Below are 16223 nucleotides of genomic sequence, written 5' to 3' on the forward strand. Positions count from 1 at the left end.
CATTTCAAAAATGGTTGCGATACATCTTACAGCAGCACTTTTAGTCGTGAGTTGACCAGTATAACCGTTCGGAAAAATTTTCAAGAAAAGTTCATTTGAAAAATTTTTCAAGTTCTGAGAAAAATTTGATTCAAAATGGTAGTTGCATGCGGAATGTTCATTGCTATTTGAATTACTTCTTTGTTATTGTCACTGTATAGCTTCAATTTTTCAGAAGTTACCCTAAGCTTGAAGCGCGAAACGAAGAATTTCTACTGGTTGCTATCTAGACTCTGTCTGAAGAAATGTCGAGAAAACAAGCAGATCAGTGAAAACCAACTCTTATAAGTAAAAAAAATCATGAGTATTGTGGCAGGTCAATTGAGACTATACTTACATACAGGGGCGGATTTTCAAAAAACTTCGAAAATTTTGTCACCTTTTTTTTAGCCGACCAAATTCATTTTCTGAGCTCTCCGAAACCACTAGAAAAACCCTAATTTGACATAATTTTCTAAGCCGCAAGCAGATTTTTGAAAAAAAAACAGGCCAAAAAAGGCGTTCTTAGCAGGTTCTTCAGCACGCATTGCAGTGAAAATTCAATAAAAATGCAAGAACTTGCGTGAAAAACGAATCAAACATAAAGCATGTATCATCAAAACTTGGCAAATTTTTGATGCCTTTTGCAAATAGAATGGCTTCAAAAACCTAAAAATTTCTCTTTTCAATATTATTTCGGTTATATAAAAATGAGAGATGTCGACAATTTCTGTTTTGAAAACGCATTGTCCGTGAAGTAATTTAGGATTAAATACAGATAGCGGCCCTGTCAAAAAATAATCAGTTCAGATGATTTGTTTTTTTTGACACTGCCACTATTTGTTTGGCAATATTTTGACAGCTAAAACTGCAAGTAGTTATAAAACTGAGCAAAAAATTATTATTATCTTTTCAATTTTCATTTAAATTAAACTAGCAAGCCCGTCTACTATGATTAATCACATCGCAAAAAGCTAGCTTTTGTTCTGATCAAACTATTCAAGCTATGAAACTTTAATACACTTCAAGTTATCTCACGAATTAAACATTAGGAGCAAATTTAAAAATGCTAAAATTTTCTAAGCAAGCTACCCCAGATATTAAAACTTTGAGATATTCTTAATTAATTCAAGTAGCGAATCAGATGAAAAATGTTTAATGATTTCTATTGTAACCATTTAAGCTACGACATTCAAATAACTGAAGTCGTTTCAGAGACCAAATCAGTTTGCGACATTTTCAAGACATTCTAGGCAAGCTGTTCCAGCTATGAAGCGTTGAAAGTTTTCAAAATCAACTTATGGTGCAAAACTGTTTTTAATAGTTTTCAAGCAAGCTAAATTTTCAAGCAAGTTTTTTCTAGACTGAATCTATTTGCAAAAAAAACCTGAAAGTTTTGGCTGAAGCAATTGAAGCTTTGATTCTTTGCAATACTTCACATTAATTCATAGAGGCCATCGGATGGCAAACAACTATTTCTTTTGAAGCCATTAAAGGAATGGAACTTCGAATATTTCAGGTTATTTTATAGACCGAATCATTTGGCGACAAATTCACGACTTTCTGAGAAGGCTCTTCCAGCTATGGAATTTATTTCAAAAACAAATCATGGAGCAAAACTGTTTCTGTTGGTTGTTCAAGCAAGCTACACATTGACTGAAAAGTTAATATATTTCAATTAATTGCATGAATCGGATCCTGCTTTTCTAAGCTTTCTTAGACTGAATCGTTTTGCAAAAAACCTGAAAAATTTCAGTATAAGCAATTCCAGCTATGATACTTTGTAAAATTTCATATTAATTCATAAAGCTAATCAGATGGAAGGAAAGTGAATTTTTTTCAATTGAAAACATTTAAGCAATGAAACTTCAAATAACTGAAGTCGTTTCAGAGACCAAATCAGTTTTGAAACACTTCAAGTTTTCCCCAGACTGAAATGTTTTGCAAAAACGTGAAAATTTGGTTGAAGCAACTATGAAACTTATTTCAAAATCATCTCATGGTGCGAAACTGTTTCTGTTAAGTTTTTCAAGAAGCTACTCATTGATTGAAAATTTGAAATAGTTTGAGTCATTCTATGAAGCGACCGAACTGCCCTTTTCCAAGCAAGATATTCTAGAGACAACCTTTGAAACACTTCAAGTTTTCCCCAGACTGAAATGTTTTGCAAAAACGTGAAAATTTGGTTGAAGCAATTGAAGCTTTGATTCTTTGTATTACTTCAAATTATTTTTTCGAAATAATCGGATGGAAAAATTATAACTATTTTCAATGAAGCCATTTGAGGGATGAAACTCCAAACAATTCATCTTACTTCATTGACCGAATCAGTTTGCGACAAATTCAGGACTGCCTAAGAAAGCTGTTCCAGCTGTGGAACATATTTCAAAGTCAAATTAATTCATAAATCGAATCAGTGTGCGACAAGTTCAAGACTTTCTAAGCAAGATAACCTAACTATGAAACTTATTTCAAAATCATCTCATGGTGCGAAACTGTTTCTGTTAAGTTTTTCAAGAAGCTACTCATTGATTGAAAATTTGAAATAGTTTGAGTCATTCTATGAAGCGACCGAACTGCCCTTTTCCAAGCAAGATATTCTAGAGACAACCTTTGAAACACTTCAAGTTTTCCCCAGACTGAAATGTTTTGCAAAAACGTGAAAATTTGGTTGAAGCAATTGAAGCTTTGATTCTTTGTATTACTTCAAATTATTTTTTAGAAATAATCGGATGGAAAAATAATAACTATTTTCAATGAAGCCATTTGAGGGATGAAACTCCAAACAATTCATCTTACTTCATTGACCGAATCAGTTTGCGACAAATTCAGGACTGCCTAAGAAAGCTGTTCCAGCTGTGGAACATATTTCAAAGTCAAATCATGGAGCAAAACTGTTTCTAGTTGTTCAAACAAACTATTCAATTAAAGAAAAACTAAAATCTTTCAAGTAATTGCATGAAGCGAACCAGATTCTGCTTTTCTAAGCTATGTATTCTAGCTATTAATCTTTGAAATACTTGAGAGTTTTCATGAGCCATGTTGCAAATATGTGAAAAATTTCAGATTAAAGCAATTCAAGCTATGATACTTTGAAAAACTTCAAGTTAATTCATAGAGCTAATCAGATGGGAAAAAATGTAAATCTTTCTATTGAGACCATTTGAACAATAAAATTTCCGTTATTTCAAGTTATTTCACAGACCGAAGCAGTTTGAGATAGGCTCAAGACTGCCTAAGAAAGCTGTTCCAGCTGTGGAACATATTTCAAAAACAAATCATGGAGCAAAACTGTTTCTGTTAGTTGTTCAAGCAAGCTACACATTGACTGAAAAGTTAATAAATTTCAAATAAATGCATGAATAGGATCCTGGTTTTCTAAGCTTTATTAGACTGAATCGTTTTGCAAAAACCTGAAAAATTTCAGAATTCCAGCTATGATACTTCGTAAAATTTCATATTAATTCATAAAGCTAATCAGATGGAAAGAAAGTGTAACTCTTTCTATTGAGACCATTTGAACAATAAAATTTCCGTTATTTCAAGTTATTTCACAGACCGAAGAAGTTTGAGAAAGGCTCAATACTGCCTAAGAAAGCTGTTCCAGCTGTGGAACATATTTCAAAACAAATCATGGAGCAAAACTGTTTCTGTTAGTTGTTCAAGCAAGCTACACATTGACTGAAAAGTTAATAAATTTCAATTAGTTGCAAGAATCGGATCCTGCTTTTCTAAGCTTTCTTAGACTGAATCGTTTTGCAAAAAACCTGAAAAATTTCAGTATAAGCAATTCCAGCTAAGATACTTTGTAAAATTTCATATTTAAATCATAAAGCTAATCAGATGGAAAGAAAGTGAATTTTTTTCAATTGAAAACATTTAAACACTGAAACTTCAAATATTTCAAATTAATTCATAAATTGAATCAGTGTGCGACAAGTTCAAGACTTTCTAAGCAAGATAACCTAACTATGAAACTTATTTCAAAATCATCTCATGGTGCGAAACTGTTTCTGTTAATTTTTTCAAGAAGCTACTCATTGATTGAAAATTTGAAATAGTTTGAGTCATTCTATGAAGCGACCGAACTGCCCTTTTTCAAGCAAGATATTCTAGAGACAACCTTTGAAACACTTCAAGTTTTCCCTAGACTGAAATGTTTTGCAAAAACGTGAAAACTTGGTTGAAGCAATTGAAGCTTTGATTCTTTGTAATACTTCAAATTATTTTTTAGAAATAATCGGATGGAAAAATACTAACTATTTTCAATGAAGCCATTTGAGGGATGAAACTTCAAATATTCCATGTTACTTCATTGACCGAATCAGTTTGCGACAAATTCAGGACTGCCTAAGAAAGCTGTTCCAGCTGTGGAACATATTTCAAAGTCAAATCATGGAGCAAAACTGTTTCTTTTAGTTGTTCAAACAAACTATTCAATAAAAGAAAAACTACAATCTTTCAAGTAATTGCATGATGCGAACCAGATTCTGCTTTTCTAAGCTATGTATTCTAGCTGTTAATCTTTGAAATACTTGAGAGTTTTCATGAGCCATGTTGCAAATATGTGAAAAATTTCAGATTAAAGCAATTCAAGCTATGATACTTTGAAAAACTTCAAGTTAAATCATAGAGCTAATCAGATGGCAAAAAAGTGTAACTCTTTCTATTGAGACCATTTGAACAATAAAGTTTCCGTTATTTCAAGTTATTTCACAGACCGAAGCAGTTTGAGATAGGCTCAAGACTGCCTAAGGAAGCTGTTCCAGCTGTGGAACATATTTCAAAGTCAAATCATGGAGCAAAGCTGTTTCTTTTAGTTGTTCAAACAAACTATTCATTTAAACAAAAACTAAAATCTTTCAAGTAACTGCATGATGTGAACCAGATTCTGCTTTTCTAAGCTATGTATTCTAGCTATTAACCTTTGAAATACTACAGAGTTTTCATGAGCCATGTTGCAAATATGTGAAAAATTTCAGATTAAAGCAATTCAAGCTATGATATTTTGAAAAACTTCAAGTTAATTCATAGAGCTAATCAGATGGCAAAAAAGTGTAACTGTTTCTATTGAGACCATTTGAACAATAAAATTTCCGTTATTTCAAGTTATTTCACAGACCGAAGCAGTTTGAGATAGGCTCAAGACTGCCTAAGAAAGCTGTTCCAGCTGTGGAACATACTTCAAAGTCAAATCATGGAGCAAAACTGTTTCTTTTAGTTGTTCAAACAAACTATTCATTTAAAGAAAAACTAAAATCTTTCAAGTAATTGCATGATGCGAACCAGATTCTGCTTTTCTAAGCTATGTATTCTAGCTATTAATCTTTGAAATACTACAGAGTTTTCATGAGCTATGTTGCAAATACCTGAAAATTTTCAGATTAAAGCAATTCATGCTATGATACTTTGAAAAACTTCAAGTTAATTCATAGAGCTAATCAGATGGGAAAAAGAGTAAATCTTTCTATTGAGACCATTTAAACAATACAATTTCCGGTATTTCAAGTTATTTCACAGACCGAAGCAGTTTGCGATAGGCTCAAGACTTTCTAAGCAAGCTAATCTAGCTATTAAACTTTGAAACATTTCAAAATCAAGTCATGGTGAGAGCAAAACTTTTTCTGTTAGTTTTTTTATGCAAGCTAATCATTGAATGAGATTTTAAATTATTTAAAATAATTGTCTGAAGTGAACTGGATTGCGCGTTTTTAAGCAAGCTATTCTAGTTATTAATCTTAACAACACTTAATTATTTTTGTAGACTAAATCATTTTACAAAAACCTGAAAAAATACAGTTCAAGCAATTCAAGCTATGATACTAAGTGATACTTCAAAAATTTTCAAAAATTTTCAAAGAGCTAATCGGATGGAAAAAAGTGTTATTATTTCTATTGAAGCCATTCAGGTGAATAAACTTCAAATACTTCGAGTTGTTTCAGGGACCGAATCATTTTGCGATATTTTTGAGACTTTCTAAGCAAGCTAATCTAGCTATGAAACTTTGAAACATTCCAAACTTTCAGTAGCCCTAAACGAACATAACCCTCTGCCTAAATAATTCAAGCTGTCAAGAAGGGAAGAAATGGAGAAAAATATTCCAAAATCAAGTCACGGAGGTATAGGTTAGTTTTTCAAGCAAGCTACTCCTTGAATGAAAGTTTGAAATGTTTTGAGTAATTTTATGAAGCGAATCGAATTGCGCTCTTTCAAAAAAGATATTCTAACTAACAACCTTCGAAACACTTCAAGTTTTTCACAGATTGAATCGTTTTGCGAAAAGCTGAAAATTTTGGTTGAAACAATTGAAGCTATGATTCTCTGAAATACTTCAAAATATTTCATAGAGGTAACCGGATGACAAAAATAATAACTAATTCCATTGAACCCATTTAAGGGAGGAAACTCCAAACATTTCGGTTTATATCATAGACCAATTCAGTTTGCGACAAACTCACGACTTTCTAAGAAAGCTGTCCCAGCTATGGAACTTTTTTCAAAATCAAGTCATGGAGCGAAACTGTTTCCGTTAGTTTTTTAAGCAAGCTAATCATTTTAAAAGTAATTTCATGAAATAAACCGGATTGCGCATTTTCAAGCAAATTAATTTAGCTATTTATCTTTGAAACTCTTCAAGTTTTTCCTAGACTGAACCATTATGCAAAAACCTGAAAAAATTCAAGTTTAAACAATTCAAGCTATGATACTATAAAATACTTCAAAGTATTTCATAGAGCCCATCCGATGGCAAAAAACTTATCCGATGGCATAGAGTTTATCTGATACTTTGAAATGATTCAATTTTGATCTTCAAAGAGCTAATCTAAAGGAAGATATAGTAACAATTTCTATTGAAGCTGTTTAAGGGATGAAACTTAAAGTTTTTCAAGTTATTTCACAGTCCAAATCAATTTGAGATAAATCCTGGACTTTGTAAGCAAGATGCTCCAGCTCTGAAACTTTGAAACAATTCAAAATCCAAACACGGAGCAAAAATGTTTCTGTTAGTTGTTCAAGCAAGCTACACATTGACTGAAAAGTTAATAAATTTCAATTAGTTGCAAGAATCGGATCCTGCTTTTCTAAGCTTTCTTAGACTGAATCGTTTTGCAAAAAACCTGAAAAATTTCAGTATAAGCAATTCCAGCTATGATACTTTGTAAAATTTCATATTTAAATCATAAAGCTAATCAGATGGAAAGAAAGTGAATTTTTTTCAATTGAAAACATTTAAACAATGAAACTTCAAATATATTTCAAATTAATTCATAAATTGAATCAGTGTGCGACAAGTTCAAGACTTTCTAAGCAAGATAACCTAACTATGAAACTTATTTCAAAATCATCTCATGGTGCGAAACTGTTTCTGTTAATTTTTTCAAGAAGCTACTCATTGATTGAAAATTTGAAATAGTTTGAGTCATTCTATGAAGCGACCGAACTGCCCTTTTTCAAGCAAGATATTCTAGAGACAACCTTTGAAACACTTCAAGTTTTCCCTAGACTGAAATGTTTTGCAAAAACGTGAAAACTTGGTTGAAGCAATTGAAGCTTTGATTCTTTGTAATACTTCAAATTATTTTTTAGAAATAATCGGATGGAAAAATAGTAACTATTTTCAATGAAGCCATTTGAGGGATGAAACTTCAAATATTCTATGTTACTTCATTGACCGAATCAGTTTGCGACAAATTCAGGACTGCCTAAGAAAGCTGTTCCAGCTGTGGATCATATTTCAAAGTCAAATCATGGAGCAAAACTGTTTCTTTTAGTTGTTCAAACAAACTATTCAAAAAAAGAAAAACTACAATCTTTCAAGTAATTGCATGATGCGAACCAGATTCTGCTTTTCTAAGCTATGTATTCTAACTGTTAATCTTTGAAATACTTGAGAGTTTTCATGAGCCATGTTGCAAATGTGTGAAAAATTTCAGATTAAAGCAATTCAAGCTATGATACTTTGAAAAACTTCAATTTAAATCATAGAGCTAATCAGATGGCAAAAAAGTGTAACTCTTTCTATTGAGACCATTTGAACAATAAAGTTTCCGTTATTTCAAGTTATTTCACAGACCGAAGCAGTTTGAGATAGGCTCAAGACTGCCTAAGAAAGCTGTTCCAGCTGTGGAACATACTTCAAAGTCAAATCATGGAGCAAAACTGTTTCTTTTAGTTGTTCAAACAAACTATTCAATAAAAGAAAAACTACAATCTTTCAAGTAATTGCATGATGCGAACCAGATTCTGCTTTTCTAAGCTATGTATTCTAGCTTTTAATCTTTGAAATACTTGAGAGTTTTCATGAGCCATGTTGCAAATATGTGAAAAATTTCAGATTAAAGCAATTCAAGCTATGATACTTTGAAAAACTTCAAGTTAATTCATAGAGCTAATCAGATGGGAAAAAGAGTAAATCTTTCTATTGAGACCATTTAAACAATACAATTTCCGTTATTTCAAGTTATTTCACAGACCGAAGCAGTTTGCGATAGGCTCAAGACTTTCTAAGCAAGCTAATCTAGCTATTAAACTTTGAAACATTTCAAAATCAAGTCATGGTGAGAGCAAAACTTTTTCTGTTAGTTTTTTTATGCAAGCTAATCATTGAATGAGAATTTAAATTATTTAAAATAATTGTCTGAAGTGAACTGGATTGCGCGTTTTTAAGCAAGCTATTCTAGTTATTAATCTTAACAACACTTAATTATTTTTGTAGACTAAATCATTTTACAAAAACCTGAAAAAACACAGTTCAAGCAATTCAAGCTATGATACTAAGTGATACTTCAAAAATTTTCAAAAATTTTCAAAGAGCTAATCGGATGGAAAAAAGTGTTATTATTTCTATTGAAGCCATTCAGGTGAAGAAACTTCAAATACTTCGATTGGTTTCAGTGACCGAATCATTTTGCGATATTTTTGAGACTTTCTAAGCAAGCTAATCTAGCTATGAAACTTTGAAACATTCCAAACTTTCAGTAGCCCTAAACGAACATAACCCTCTGCCTAAATAATTCAAGCTGTCAAGAAGGGAAGAAATGGAGAAAAATATTCCAAAATCAAGTCACGGAGGTATAGGTTAGTTTTTCAAGCAAGCTACTCCTTGAATGAAAGTTTGAAATGTTTTGAGTAATTTTATGAAGCGAATCGAATTGCGCTCTTTCAAAAAAGATATTCTAACTAACAACCTTCGAAACACTTCAAGTTTTTCACAGATTGAATCGTTTTGCGAAAAGCTGAAAATTTTGGTTGAAACAATTGAAGCTATGATTCTCTGAAATACTTCAAAATATTTCATAGAGGTAACCGGATGACAAAAATAATAACTAATTCCATTGAACCCATTTAAGGGAGGAAACTCCAAACATTTCGGTTTATATCATAGACCAATTCAGTTTGCGACAAACTCACGACTTTCTAAGAAAGCTGTCCCAGCTATGGAACTTTTTTCAAAATCAAGTCATGGAGCGAAACTGTTTCCGTTAGTTTTTTAAGCAAGCTAATCATTGAATAAAAATTTAAAATTTTTTTAAAAATAATTCCATGAAATAAACCGGATTGCGCATTTTCAAGCAAATTAATTTAGCTATTTATCTTTGAAACTCTTCAAGTTTTTCCTAGACTGAACTATTATGCAAAAACCTGAAAAATTCAAGTTTAAACAATTCAAGCTATGATACTATAAAATACTTCAAAGTATTTCATAGAGCCCATCCGATGGCAAAAAACTTATCCGATGGCATAGAGTTTATCTGATACTTTGACTTGATTCAATTTTGATCTTCAAAGAGCTAATCTAAAGGAAGATATAGTAACAATTTCTATTGAAGCTGTTTAAGGGATGAAACTTAAAGTTTTTCAAGTTATTTCACAGTCCAAATCAATTTGAGATAAATCCTGGACTTTGTAAGCAAGCTGCTCCAGCTCTGAAACTTTGAAACAATTCAAAATCCAAACACGGAGCAAAAATGTTTCTGTTAGTTTTCTAAAATAGCTATTCGATGAGAACAAATTCGGAAACCTTCAAAAATTTGAATGAAGCGAATCGGATTGCGTTTTTCCACGCTAGCTCTTCTCTAGCTAACAATCTTTAACATACTTCAAAAATTTTTCTTTATTGAATCGTTGAAGCAACTCAAGCTATGATACTTTGAAATACTTCAAGTTATTTCACAGAGCTGATCAGTTTGCAATAAACTCAAGGCTTTCTAAGCAACTTCTTCCAGCTATGAAAATGTGAAATTTATCTAAGTCAAATCATGATGCAAACTGTTACTGTTTGTTTTTCAAGCAAGCTATTCCAGCAAACAATCTTTGAAATACTTCTAGCTTTTCCTAGACTGATTCGTTTGAAAAAATCTGAAAATTTTCTGTTTCTGTAATTCAAGCTAGTCTGACACTTTAAAATACTTGAAGTTAGATAATACAGCTAACCGGATGACAAAACGTAACTTTTTTGAAGCCATTTCAGCAATAAATTTTCAAACACTTCCAGTTGTTTCATAGACCAAAAGAGTTTGCGATGAATTCAAGGTTCTTAAGCAAGCTATTCCAGCTATGACATTTTGAAATATTTCAAAATCTGATCATGGAGAAAAACTCTTTCTGATGATGTTTTTACAAGCTAGCTATTCAATTAAAGAAAATGAAATCTTTTCGACAATAGAAAGAAGCGCATTGGATTGCGCTTGTTGTAAGCCAGCCACTCTAGCTAACAAACTTTGAAATACTTCAACTTTTCCTAGATTGAGTTGTTTTCCAAGTCTGAAAAATTACAGTTGAAGCAGTTCCAGCACTGATACTTTGAAGTACTTCAATTTAATTCAAAGAGCTAATGGGATGGCAAATTTTAACCCTTTTTTGTTGAAGCTTTTTTAGCAATGAAACTTCAAATAATTCAAGTTGTTCCAAAGTTCGAATTAGTTTGCGATGAATTCAATGATTTCCAAGGAAGCTATTTTAGCTAGAAAACTTTGAATACTTTTTCAAAATTGTACGATGGAGCAAAACTGTTTCTGATATTTTTAAGCAAGCTATTCAATGAATGAAAATTTCAAATCTCAAAAAATTTGAATGAAGCAAATCGAATTGCGTTATCCTAAGCAAGCTTTTCAAGCTATGAAACTTTGAAAAATTTGAAAACAATATCATGGAGCGGAACTGTTTCGCTTAGTTTTTCAATCAAGATATTCATTGAATGAAATTTTAAAAACTTTTAAATACTTGCATGAAACAAACCGGATTGCGCATTTATAAGCAATCAATTCTAGCTATTTATCTTTGAAACTCTTCAAGTTTTTCCTAGACTGAACCATTATGCAAAAACCTGAAAAAATTCAAGTTTAAACAATTCAAGCTATGATACTATAAAATACTTCAAAGTATTTCATAGAGCCCATCCGATGGCAAAAAACTTATCCGATGGCATAGAGTTTATCTGATACTTTGAAATGATTCAATTTTGATCTTCAAAGAGCTAATCTAAAGGAAGATATAGTAACAATTTCTATTGAAGCTGTTTAAGGGATGAAACTTAAAGTTTTTCAAGTTATTTCACAGTCCAAATCAATTTGAGATAAATCCTGGACTTTGTAAGCAAGCTGCTCCAGCTCTGAAACTTTGAAACAATTCAAAATCCAAACACGGAGCAAAAATGTTTCTGTTAGTTGTTCAAGCAAGCTACACAATGACTGAAAAGTTAATAAATTTCAATTAGTTGCAAGAATCGGATCCTGCTTTTCTAAGCTTTCTTAGACTGAATCGTTTTGCAAAAAACCTGAAAATTTTTAGTATAAGCAATTCCAGCTATGATACTTTGTAAAATTTCATATTTAAATCATAAAGCTAATCAGATGGAAAGAAAGTGAATTTTTTTCAATTGAAAACATTTAAACAATGAAACTTCAAATATATTTCAAATTAATTCATAAATTGAATCAGTGTGCGACAAGTTCAAGACTTTCTAAGCAAGATAACCTAACTATGAAACTTATTTCAAAATCATCTCATGGTGCGAAACTGTTTCTGTTAATTTTTTCAAGAAGCTACTCATTGATTGAAAATTTGAAATAGTTTGAGTCATTCTATGAAGCGACCGAACTGCCCTTTTTCAAGCAATATATTCTAGAGACAACCTTTGAAACACTTCAAGTTTTCCCTAGACTGAAATGTTTTGCAAAAACGTGAAAACTTGGTTGAAGCAATTGAAGCTTTGATTCTTTGTAATACTTCAAATTATTTTTTAGAAATAATCGGATGGAAAAATAGTAACTATTTTCAATGAAGCCATTTGAGGGATGAAACTTCAAATATTCTATGTTACTTCATTGACCGAATCAGTTTGCGACAAATTCAGGACTGCCTAAGAAAGCTGTTCCAGCTGTGGAACATATTTCAAAGTCAAATCATGGAGCAAAACTGTTTCTTTTAGTTGTTCAAACAAACTATTCAAAAAAAGAAAAACTACAATCTTTCAAGTAATTGCATGATGCGAACCAGATTCTGCTTTTCTAAGCTATGTATTCTAGCTGTTAATCTTTGAAATACTTGAGAGTTTTCATGAGCCATGTTGCAAAACTAATTGGTTGGCGAAACAGCAGCAAATTCAGTTGAAGCTATTTAAGGGATGAAACTTCATTATTCAATTATATTTGATAGAGAGAATCTTTTTGCGATAAATTTAAGACTTTCTAAGTGAGCTATTCCAGGTTGCAAACTCATGGTGCATAACTGGTTCTGATATTTTATCAAGTAAACTATTCCTTGAATGAGCCTTTAAAATATTTGAAAACATTTCATGAAGCGAATCGGAGTGCGCTTTTATAAGCTATCATAGCTAACAATCTTTGAAAAGCTTCAAATTATTCCTAGACTGAGTCATTTTGCAAGAACCTGGAAAGTCTTTGGTTGAAGGGACTCGATCTATGATACTTTGAAATTAATTCACAGAGCTAATCATATATAAAAAATAGTAACTGTTTCCATTAAAGCCGTTTAAGGGATGAAATTTTAAATATTTTAAGTTATTTAACAGAATAAATCAATTTGAGATAAGTCCGAGACTTTCTAATAAGCTACTCCGGCTCTGAAATTTTAAAACGATTCCAAATCAAGTTTTAAATGTTTCTGCTAGTTTTAAAATATAGCTATTCATTGATAGAAAATTGAAAAAATTATTAAAAAAAAATTTGAACGAAACGAATCGGGTTGCGCTTTTCTCAACAAGCTATTCTCTGGCTAACAATCTTTTACATACTTCAAAAAAAACTTTGGATTGAATAGTTTAGCAAAATTATGAAAAATTCCTTTTGAAGCAATTTCAGCTATGATACTTTGAAATAATTCAAGTTAATTCATAGAGCTATTCAGTTTGCGATAATTTCGAGGCTTTCCAAGCAAGCCATTCTAGCTATGAAACTTCGAACTTTTTTCAAATCATATATTGGAGCAACATTGTTTCTGTTAGTTTTCAGGAAAGCTGTTTATTAAATGAAAAATTGGAACCTTTTAAATAATTGCATAAAGCGACCAGGAGTGCTCTTTTCCAGGCAAGTTATGCTTGCTAACAATCTTTGAAAGACTTCAAGTTTTTCCTAGACTGAATCATTTCGGAAAAAAAGTGAAAAATTTCGGTTGAAACTATTCAAGCTATGATACTATGAAATACATCAAAGTATTTCATAGAGCTTATCTGATGTCGAAAAACGTATCCGATGGCATAGAGTTTATTCGATCCGATACTTCGAAATAATTCAAATTTTTTCATAGAGCTAATCTAATGGAAAAAATAGTAACTATTTCCCTTGAAGCCATTTAAGGGATGAAACTGTAAATATTTCAAGTTATTTAACAAATCAAATCAATTTGAGATAAGTTCTAGACTTTCTAAGCAAGCTACTCCAGCTCTGAAATTTTGAAACATGCTATTTATTGAAAAAAAAAATGAAATACTACAAAAATTTGAATAAAGCGAATCAGATTGCGCTTTTTGTAAGCAAGCTATTCTAGCTAACAATCTTTGACATGCTTCAAAAAATTTTCTGGATTGAATCGTTAAGCAAAAATCTGAAAAATTTCTTTGAAGCAACTCAAGCTATGATAATTTGAAATACTTCAAGTTGATTCATAGAGCTGATCAGTTTGCGATAAACTCAAGGCTTTTTCAGCAAACTATTCTAGCTGTGAAACTTCGAACTAATTCTAAATCATATCATGGAGCAAAACTGTTTCTCATTCTTTTTTCAAACAAGCTACTCATTGAATGAAAATTTGAAATGTTTTGAGTCATTCTATAAAGCGAATCGAATTTGCGCTTTTTCTATTTAAAATATTTCAAGGTTTCCCTAGACTAAATCATTTCGCAAAAACCTGAAAAAATTCAGTTTAAGCAATTGAAGCTATGATTCTTTGAAATTCTTCAAATTATTTCATAGAGGTAATCGAATGGCAAAAATAAAAACTATTTGCATTGAAGCCATTTAAAGGATGAAACTTTGAACATTCCAGTTTATTTCATAGACCGATAGAATTTCCGATAATGTCAAGACTTTCTAGGCAAGCTATTACAAATATGAATTTTTGAAATATTTCACAAGCATATAATAGAGCAAGACTAATTTTGATAATTTTCCTATCAAGCTATTAATTGAATAAAACCTAAAGTTAATTCAAACAAGCTCTTGATTGAATGAAAATGAAAATTCCAGCTGTGAAACTCTGAAATATTTCAAACTCATATCATGAAGCGAAACTGTTTTTCAGAATTTCAAGCAAGTTATCCATTGACTGAAATCTTGAGATGTTTCAAATAATTGCATGATGCGAATTGGATTGAGCTTTTTTAAGCAAGATATTTCAGCAGACAATGTTTGAAATACTTCAAGTTTTCGCTGGACTAAATCCTTTACTTTATCCTGCACTGGTATTTTGAAGTACTTCATTTTAATTCAAAGAGCTAATGGGATGGCAAAATACAATATTTTTATTGAAGCCACTTAAGCAATGAAACTTCAATTAGTTCAAGTTATTTCATGAACAAAATCAGTTTGCGACAAGTTCATCATTTTCTAAACGAGCTATTCAAGCTATGAAACTTTTTCCAAACTCAAATCATCAAGCAAAACTGTTAGTTTTTCAAGCGAGCTATTCATTGAAAGAAAATTTCAACTATTCTAAGTAATTGCGTGAAGCAAACTAGATTTTTTTTGATTGAATCGTTTTGCAAAAACCTGACTTAGCTATGACACTTTGAAAACTTGAAAACAATATCATGGAGCGACACTGTTTCTGTTAGTTTTTCAAGCATTCATTGATTGAAAAACTGAAACACTTTAAATAATTGAGTTTTTCTAATAGGCTCTTCTGGCTAACAACCTCCCAATTATTTCTAGTTTTTCCTAGATTTTATCATTTTGCAAAAATCTGAAAAACTTCAGTTGAAGCAACTCAAGCGATGATACTTTGAAGTATTTTTTGTTAAATGATAGAACTAATCGGATGAAAACAAAAGTTACTTTTTCTATTGAAGACATTTATTGGAGGAAACTGCAAAAAATTAAAACTATTTGATAGACAGAATCAGTTTGCGATAAATTCAACACTTTCTAAGCAACCTATTTCAGCTAGAAACTTTGAAGTTTTTCATTATTGTACTATAGAGCAAACGTGTTTTAAACAAGCTATTCTTTGAATGAAAGATTCAAATCTCAAAAAAACTTGTATGAAGCAAATCAGATTGCGCTTTTCTAAGCAAGCTTTCCTAGCTAACAATCTTCAACATACATCAAGCTTTTCCTACTGAATCGTTTTGCAAAAAACCTGAAAAGCCTCGGTCGAAGCAATTCCAGCACTGATACTTTGAAGTACTCGAGTTTCAAATAGCTAATCGGATGGCAAGAAGTAACTTTTTTATTGAAGCCATTTCAGCGATGAAACTTCAAATACTTCAAGGTGTTTCATAGAACGAATCAGTTTGCGATGAAATCAAGGTTTTCTAAGCAAGCTACTCTAGCTATGAAACTTTGAAAAATTCCAAAATCATATCAAGGAGGTAACTTGTTTCCATTAGTTTTCAAACAAGCTATTCATCAAATGAAAATTTAAAAGATTCCAAAAAAATGCCTGAAGCGAATCGGATGGCGCTTTTTGAAGCAAGCTATTCTGGCTAACAATCTTTCAATTATTTCAAGTTTTTCCCAGAATGAAT

The 16223-nt window shown here is 31.4% G+C and overlaps 1 protein-coding gene across 2 annotated transcripts in view; it reads right to left on the reverse strand.

Annotated features, from left to right (window-relative positions):
* LOC134845255 (innexin unc-9-like) overlaps positions 1-16223 on the reverse strand; it is a 55283-nt gene that overhangs the window by 637 nt on the left and 38423 nt on the right. The window lies entirely within an intron of this gene.

Source organism: Symsagittifera roscoffensis, chromosome 4 (genome assembly GCF_963678635.1).
Source record: "Symsagittifera roscoffensis chromosome 4, txSymRosc1.1, whole genome shotgun sequence".
NCBI lineage: Eukaryota > Metazoa > Xenacoelomorpha > Acoela > Convolutidae > Symsagittifera > Symsagittifera roscoffensis.